This window comes from Camelus dromedarius, chromosome 8, assembly GCF_036321535.1.
Source record: "Camelus dromedarius isolate mCamDro1 chromosome 8, mCamDro1.pat, whole genome shotgun sequence".
NCBI lineage: Eukaryota > Metazoa > Chordata > Mammalia > Artiodactyla > Camelidae > Camelus > Camelus dromedarius.
This window is the reverse complement of record NC_087443.1, coordinates 32,180,179-32,188,726: the sequence shown is the minus strand read 5'-3', so window position 1 is coordinate 32,188,726 and position 8,548 is coordinate 32,180,179. Positions and strand designations below refer to the sequence as shown.

Here is an 8,548-nt window from a genome sequence, read left to right as displayed (position 1 = left end):
CCAGGTCTGCCTGATCCCAAAATAGGTGCTTTTTCCATCCCACTGTCCTGCCAAAGAAACTGAGGCTCAGCGAGGTTATGTGATGAAGCCAGCTGGAGGCTGAACTCAGAATTTGAACCCAGGTCTGCAGTCCCAGGCTCTCCTGGTAGAGTCCCCAGCAGAAGTGGCTACAAAAAGAGTATACTAAACACCTCTGTTCCTTCCTCCCACTTCCTGCCCGGAAAGTTTCAAGCAAAGGGATCTGAGGGGATGGCAGGTATCTAGGACGTTTCTGAGCAGGGCACCAGAGCCCATTCAAAGTGCTCCAGCACGGTGGGGGTTACTAACCTGGCTGCCCCCTGTGTAAATCCCCTCTTCCTCCACAGCCAAAGAGGCATGCTCCAAGCCAGCTTGGACTGAAGGCAGGTATCCCACTGCCAGGCCTATAACTAGAGTCAGATGGGCCTTTGTGCTCTTCACCCTCTCCCACCCCACCCCGCAGGCATTCTTGTCACCACAGAAACTGGGCGTCTTGGCTTCCCTCTGAAGGCATCTTTAGACAGCATGCCATCAGCCCACAAGCCCCCACTGCCCAAGCTGGTCGTTGAGAGAGACTCCAAGTGGGCTGAGGCCTCCAGGGCTTCAGGGCTGACCTGCTGACCCAGTTTCTGATCAAGATCCCAAGAAAGGAAAGAATGCTAGGCATTGGCTCATTTGGCAGGGAGGTGCAGGTGGCTGGAACACTGTGATCAAGGGTAGGAAACGGAGGCCAGGGAGCTGCTGATTCAGAGCACACAGGGCCTGACGATAAACATCCGATAAAGGGATGTTCCCTCCTCAGTAGCTCTCATAAGACAACAGTGATAACAAGCACTACCACACTCTGTGCCAGGCACTCTGCGAAGTACCTGTACTGTAGTCAGCTACTGGTCCATCTTACAGATGAGGAAACTGAGGCTCAGAAAGGTCCCACAGCCAGCAGGCAGCAGAACTGATTGCCTTGCTCTGGAATGCCTAATGCACATCTGTCTCGCCACCAGCAAGCAAGCTCCCCAGGGCAGGGAAGGTGCATCAGTTTTACCTCTGTCTCCCTAGCACCGAGCATAGTGCTGGATATGCAATGGCAAATGTTTGTTGAAGAAACCAAAAGCTAATTGTAAATTGCAAAGCTGTTTGCCAATAGATGATTATTTCTTTGCTCTTCTTTTTTTCCGACCCTTGACTCTTCCCCATTAATTAAAAAAAAATTGTTGGGGGAAGTAATTTATTTATTTTTTTACTTTATTTTTAGTGGAGGTACTGGGGATTGAACCCAGGACCTTGTGCATGTCAAGCATGTACTCTACCACTGAGCTATACCATCCCCCACCAATAGTTTTTAAAATATTTTTCTTCCAGTTTTATTGAGATGTAGTTGACGTACAACACTGTGTAAGCTTAAGGTGTACAGCATAATGATTTGATTTACAAACATTGTGAAGTGATTATCACAATAAGTTGAGTGAACATCCATCATCTCATATAGACATAAAATTAAAGACAGAAAATAAATATATTTTTTCTTATGCCGAGAACTCTTAAGGATTTACTCTCTCAACAACTTTCAAATACAATGTACAGCAGTGTTAGTTATATTTATCATGTTGTACCTTACATCCCTTCCTCCCAATTAAACCTATCTTGGTGGCTCTATTTCCCCTCAGATCCCGAAAGGTTTTAGAATCCATAGGCCCACTAAGGGTGGAGATGTGGGGCCACTGCCTCCAGGACACAACTTAGTATACTGGATAAGAAGCAATTGTTAGAGCCAGACTATGTGGGTTTGAATCCTGGCTCTGCTATAAGACTAGCTGGGTGACCTCTGTGAGCATCAGTTTTCTCACCTGTAAAATGGGGATAATAATGGTGGCGTCATGTTAATGATGGTGGGGTGTGACACACCTCTCAGGCACACTTCTGATGCTCTTGGCCTCTTGCTGTTATTCATTCCAACAACCATGGTAGCCACTAACTATGCAAGAACTATGACCAGCTTCGCTGGGGTGTAACCTGACAGCGCCTGGCCTTGTATCCATGCTGCATGCCTCTGGCCTCCTGTTCTGAGGCCATCAAAGCATGAGATGCCTCAGGGCTCCTAGTTGGTGTCCACTCCTGCGTAACCATGTGTCTGTGTAGACCCCCTTGGGGTGGATGTTGGCTAGTGAGGGACAAGAGCTGATGGACAAATTCTTCCTCCTGTTCCCCCAACTGTCCAACTGTCCTGCGTGCATTTTACATGCCTTCTTGAAGAACACTCCCAGGGACAGAGCATTCATTCAACTGCACCTAGAGGTGACCAGGTTTATCACACATCTTTCCATCAGCTGCCTTCTTCCCTGCTTCACTCTCGTCCCTCCCGTCCTCCTGCCCCCTGTGGTCACACTTCCTAACAAAGCAGTAGTCATCAGCCCTGGGCCTCAGGCTTTGCTTTCTAGGAATCCAGAAGAGACAACAGTTATCTTCCTAAAAGGATGTTGGAGGATGGAGGGGATGAAAACTGCCCGCCAAAATGAGAGGGAAAGCATGTTGAGACCAAGAAACTAGGCAGGCAGTCCATCTAATCAATGGATCAGTTTACTATAGGACAGCTTACTCACAGCTTACTCGGGAGGACAGTGATCTGGAAGTACTTGCTGCTGCACTGCCCACCACCAAGGGGCCATTCAGACAATTTCAGAGTTAACCTCGGGTATTTGGGTATGTGCTTGGAAACAGGACATGCATTCCTAAATCAAGATTTATGAATGGGTAACTAGTCTCATCGGTGCGGGGAATACATCAGCAAAGGTCTTCAACATTGTCTGGGGACAAATGGAGCATAGAGGTCACCTGGTCCGAATGACTATTAAGCAATATCTACTTTTTAGATAAAAAGCTCTTGATGACAGAGAAGTAATTTACTGCATAGTACAGTATGGGATAGGGTCAGTGGAAGGACAGGAGGAGGAACTGATCGAGCCCAAGATGGCATTCGTTATGCTAACAGCCATACAAAGGGTTTGTGAGAAGGCGAAATAAGCTTGTTAATGTCAAGTGCTTAGGTTAGGGTTTGGCACATTGGGCCTTCTACCTTATCACCACTGGGCTCCTCCCTCTGCCTCTTCCCCCACATCCAATCAATCAGGAGGCCCTCTCACTCCATCTCCTAAATAAATCTTGATAAGGTCCACCACCTCCAACCCCACTGCCACCACCTGTCCAGGCCACAACCAGCTCCTCACCTGGACCCTGACTGGGTGCTGAGTCCAGCCTTCCCCCTACCAAACCCTCCTCTTCTCTGTAAGGTTCACCTTACAGAGTTCACTTCTCTGTAAGTAGTGACCTTCTTAAAGAACAAATCTGGTTGTGCCAACTCTTCTGCTTGAAACCCTGCCATTTCTCCTCATTGCTCCTGAAAGAATGTGCAAGCTCCATCTGATGTGGAGGCACTCCAGGCTCCTCCCTGAGCACACCCACCCCACCTGGGCTCCCAGCAGCTCTCCCTCCCTTCAGCTCTTCCCCATTTGTCTCTACCTGGAAGGGTCTCTGCATGTCCCCCTTCCCTTCCCTCTTAATCTGGCTGCCATCAAGTATCAGCAGAAACTGGGAGACTTTCATTAAAGTTTTCATCGAAGAAATTTTCAAACACATGCAAAATAGAATGGCTAGTATAATGAAGCAGCTTCAACAATTATCAATACATGGCCAATCATCTATACTCCCACCCGCTCCTTCCTCCTCTTCAGATTATTTAGCATCTATTTCCTATGTTACTCTGTCACTATGTAACTCTGTAAGAACTTTTTTTACTATAAAAATAGTACCACAATCTTATTATTACATCTCTACAATTTAACAATAGTTCCTTAAATTATCAAATATGCCATCAAAGTTTACATTTTAACAATTATTTTATAATTTTTTTAAGAAGACAGTTTGTTTGCTTGAAACAGTATCTAAATAAAGTCCATACATGTCTCTCTTTTTGTGATATTAGTAACTACATAAGATGAATGCCTGGATTCTTTTATCAGGGATGCAAAATGGTGATATTCAATTCTGTGATTCCTTCTTTAACTACTAGCTCAGATATTTCACAAGACTTAATGTCAATGATTCACCACTCTTTTGGGATTTTTGAAGCCTGTTTTCTAGGAGATTACTCAGAAAGGGCTCAAGGGAACAGTATTTCTTGGGTACTTTCATGTTCATAACTGTTTGGCTTTTCTACTTGAAGGTCAGTTTCATTCAGTATAAAATCCTTGGTTCACATTTTCTGAAATACGTCATTATATTGTCTTCTGACATAAAATACTGCTGTTGAAAAGTCAGATGACAATTTGTTTTTCTTTCCTTTATAAGCAATTTGGTCTTTTTGCTTGGATCCTTTTTTTTTTTTTCTTTAAAGCTCAATAGTTTTCCTAGATATAAATCTCAGGGTTGATTGGCCCAGGTATACAGTACGCTTCTTCCATGTGAAATTTCAGGCCATGCTCTCTGTAAGGAACATTTTCCTTGAATTGTAGTTTTTAGTATTTGTTCTGTTTCATTGTTTTGCTTTTCTTCAGGGTTCTTCATGGACTCCTATTACATGTATATTGACTCTTCCTTTTTTATAGTTTCTCTGCTGTATCTGTCACCTACTCTTGAATCTTTTTTAATCTCTTTATCAATGTTTTAAAATGCCCTCCTTTCTACCTTAGTTTCCTTTGAAAATATGATCTGTTATGGTGGTTCTCTCTCCTGTTCCTTCTCTTTTCATCTGCACTTCTGAAATGCTTTCTCGTTCTTTTGTATTTAGTTATTTTCTGACTTTTATCATCACTCTTTTCAAAACTTTCTTCTTTCCTTAATCACCTGACTTCTGAGTTCATCTAATTTTGATTTATGTAGTTTCATAATTTCTATCATTTAAATTTTTTCTCTAATTTTGTTTTGAAATATTAAGTTTTCATCTCCTTTGTGGACATGTTTTTCTGGCACGCTTTTATTACTTGTAGAAAGTTGTTTTGTAACTTATTGTCCTTTTTTTCGTAACTTTATGCAAGATTCAACCTTGATGCTTTTCTGACACTTTTTTTTTTTAAGTAAAATGAATTTCCCAGCACTTTATGAGACATGGGATGAGTAAGGATAGTTTTCCAACTTCATGGATCTTGAGCTCCACACATTGTTGAGTCTAATTACTATTGCTGCATAACAAATCACCCCAAACTTAGTGTATAAAACAACCACCATTTCATTGTGTTCAGATTCTGTGGGTCAGACATTTAGAAAGAAAACAGTGAGGATGGCATGTCTCTGCATCGTGATGTCTGGTGCCGCAGCTGGAAGTTTGAGTGGAGGGGACTTGATAGCTTGGGGCTGGGGCCATCTGACAGCTCATTCACTCCTGTGTCTGATGGTGGATGTGATCTCTCCGTGTGGCCTGTTGGGCTTCCTCACAGTGTGGTGGCTGATTTTGAAGAGTGAATATTTTAAGAAAGAAGGTGGACATGCATGGCATTTGAACAGTCTTGGAGGCCACATGGCCTCTACTTCCACTGGACTCTATTGGTCAAGTCAGTCACAAAGTTCCAGCCAGCTACACAGGCCCAACATTTAAAGGGTCAAATGACAAGGCTACATTGTAAGAAGGGCATGTGGGATGAGGAGATAATTTTTGCAGCCATCTTTAGAAAATAAAATCTGCCTCAGTGATTATGTGTGTGTGTGTGTTATGTTATATGTTATGTACACACACACACACACACACACACAGCTTTGTACTCCCTGAGATCCCTTGATCCACCATCCTCCAAGCCTACTTTTGTCTGGAGCTTTTCTTTCTTTGTCCCTAGTGTGTCTGTCCTGATCAGTTTGGATTCTGCTCTCCAAGTTCCAGTGTGAGAATCTGTCAATAAAGAGAGCTTCAGTCTATAGTTTCAAGTGTGTATGGGAGCAGGAGGAGAGCGTATATAGGTCAGTGGTAGAGCACGTGCTTAGCATGCAGGAGGTCCAGGGTTCTATGGCCAGTAACTCCTTAAAAATAGATAGAAAGATACATACATACATACATACATACATACATACATAGACAGACAGACAGACAGACAAAGTGTATACGGGAAGCAAAAAGGAGTTTATGGGGCCCAGATGGCTCTAGCACCATCAGACCTCACTATACGAGGTCCCCTGACACTCATATGCAAATTGGATTCTGCAGAAGTGTTTTCTAGTTTCAGTCGCTTTTGAATTGAGCTGTCATACTTTTGAGTACAAGTTGGTGATTTAAGGATGTAACTATTCTCAGCACCATCAGAAGCCCAGGTGTCTTCCTTCTGCTTTTTCCCACACAGATACTGGTATCACGTGGGTCTAGTAACTGTGGTTTGTCCCCACTCCACCAGTATTTTGAGCTTGTGGGTTTAATTTGTCAAGTTTTGTTGTAGATGTTGTCGGTGGATCTTCTGATTTTTTTCTTATCCTAGTTGGTTTTTGGGGGAGTGGGGGTGGTATATTAGTCTCTTAGGTCTGTCATAACAAAATACCACAGGATGGGTGGCCCAAACAACAGAAATTTATTTCTCACAATTTTGGAGGCCAGAGGTTCAAGATCAAGGTGCTGTCAGGGTTGGCTTCTGGTGAAACCTTTCTTCCTGGCTTACAGACAGTCACCTTCTCACTGTGTCATCAGATGACCTTTCTTCTGTGAGCACATGGAAAGAGAGTGGGAGAGACATCTCTGGTGTCTCTTCCTCTACTAAAGACACCAGTCGGCTCAAATTAGGCCCTTTATGATCTCATTGAACTTTACATACTTCAAGGCCCCATCTCCAAATGCACTCACTTTGGGGGTTAAGGCTTTCAACGTATGAATTTGGGGAGGACAGGGTACAGTCCATAGCAGAAGGAACTTGGGGAGAGGCAAAAACTACATTTTGCCATCTTCCCAGAGTGAGAGAGGCTTTGGCTGCAGTCCATACAGATCCATGACGAGGACAGACAGCAGAGTAGAAGGGGTGGGGAGTGCTCCAGGGGCAAAGGGAAGATGTCCATCCAGCACATGACAAAGGCCTTCCATGGCTGGGCCCTCTGTGGCTGGGCTTCTGCCACGTCTGCCTGTCATCAGCTCCTAACAGGTGCTGCCCTCCCCAGCAGGCTCCGAGGACAGCAAGCTGCTCCTCCGTTTCTCTGAACATACTGTCCTGCTCCTGGTCTCATGGTCATGAGACTGCCTGTAATGCCCTTCCTCGCTTCCCTGCCACTTTTCTCCAGTTCAACCAAGAGCTCCTATTTATTTTATCATTTAGCATTTACCTTGGGCACCTCCTTCTTTAGAAGGTTCTCCTAGATGTCTAATTGGCTGCTTGGACCCACCATCTCCATGCTCTCAGGTTGTGCATTCGTGCACGTGCACATGCACATACACACACCCACATGCACATGCACACACACTCCGATGCCTCCCACCTATGCCTCCTCGTTGCACTTCCCTCACCGCATTGTAATTATGTCTTTATTGGACACAGCACCCCTCCCTGCCCCCAACTAGATGGTGAGCCCCCTGAGGACAAGTCCTGTGCCTTGTCACCTACAGCAGACTGGATCCCTGCCCTCAGTTCACTCCCCTTGTCACAGAATTCACTGTCTATGTCATCACCAGGCTTCGTGGTGGGTAAAATAGGCCTCTCTGCCTTCATACCTTTAGGTTGGGCATGGGATTTTTCTGGCCAGCGAGGTCAGCAGAAGCTTCACGTCCTTTGATCCGATACCTCTGCAGTATGAGTCAGCTCAAGTCACCGCACCTCCCAAGACCTCTGCCACCTCTCCCTTTCAAAGAAGATAATAATGATTTCTTTGTAGGGCTGCTGTGAGGATTCAATCAAATAACGTAGGTAAAGCTCCTGGCACTTTGTGCCAAGTAAGTGCTATTTTTCTTCCTGCCTTTCCACCCCCTGACATCTGTAAGTGAGCTGTTAGGTTAAAATGATGGGGATAGAGGAAGTTGAGGTGGGTGAGCAGTGGGGAGAAGGAAGAGCTTACCCTAGGCTTTTGGCCCTTTAACTCCCAGGGGAGCCTATTTATGTTCTTCCCCTTACCCCCTCCTTTGCCCCCAGCATTCTTCCCTGAGTCACTGCCAACTAGCTCTTCTTGGCCCAGAAGAGGATTGGCTGCAGATCCCAAGAATGGCTCAGCAATTCCCTGTCCTTAAGAACATAGGCAGCTTACACTTCCTCTGTCTTGGAAGCTAGCCACTATGTAAGAGGCCTGCCTACTCTGAAACCACCATGCTGTGAGGAAGCCCAAGCCAGCCAGATGGGGAGAGAGAGGCCACGTTGAGAAGAACAAACCATGCCGCATATGAGAGTGAAAACCCTTAGACTTTCCAGCCCAGCCCAGCCCAACTGCCAGCTGAACACCGCAGAGTGAGTGGCCTTGGTTGATGCCACGTGGAAGAGAAGCACCTTCCAGATGGATGTGGTCAATCCACAAGACTGTGAGAAATAATACATCTTTATTGTTTTAAGTCATTAAGTTTTGAGGTGGTTTTTTACACAACAGATAAATT

At 45.0% G+C, this 8,548-nt stretch overlaps 1 non-coding gene across 1 annotated transcript; it reads right to left on the bottom strand.

The window, feature by feature from the left end:
- Positions 1-1,270: 1,270 nt before the first annotated feature.
- Positions 1,271-1,343, bottom strand: TRNAV-GAC (transfer RNA valine (anticodon GAC)). The gene has a single exon. It is a non-coding gene; the product is annotated as a tRNA-Val (tRNA).
- Between the last annotated feature and the right edge of the window lie 7,205 nt (positions 1,344-8,548).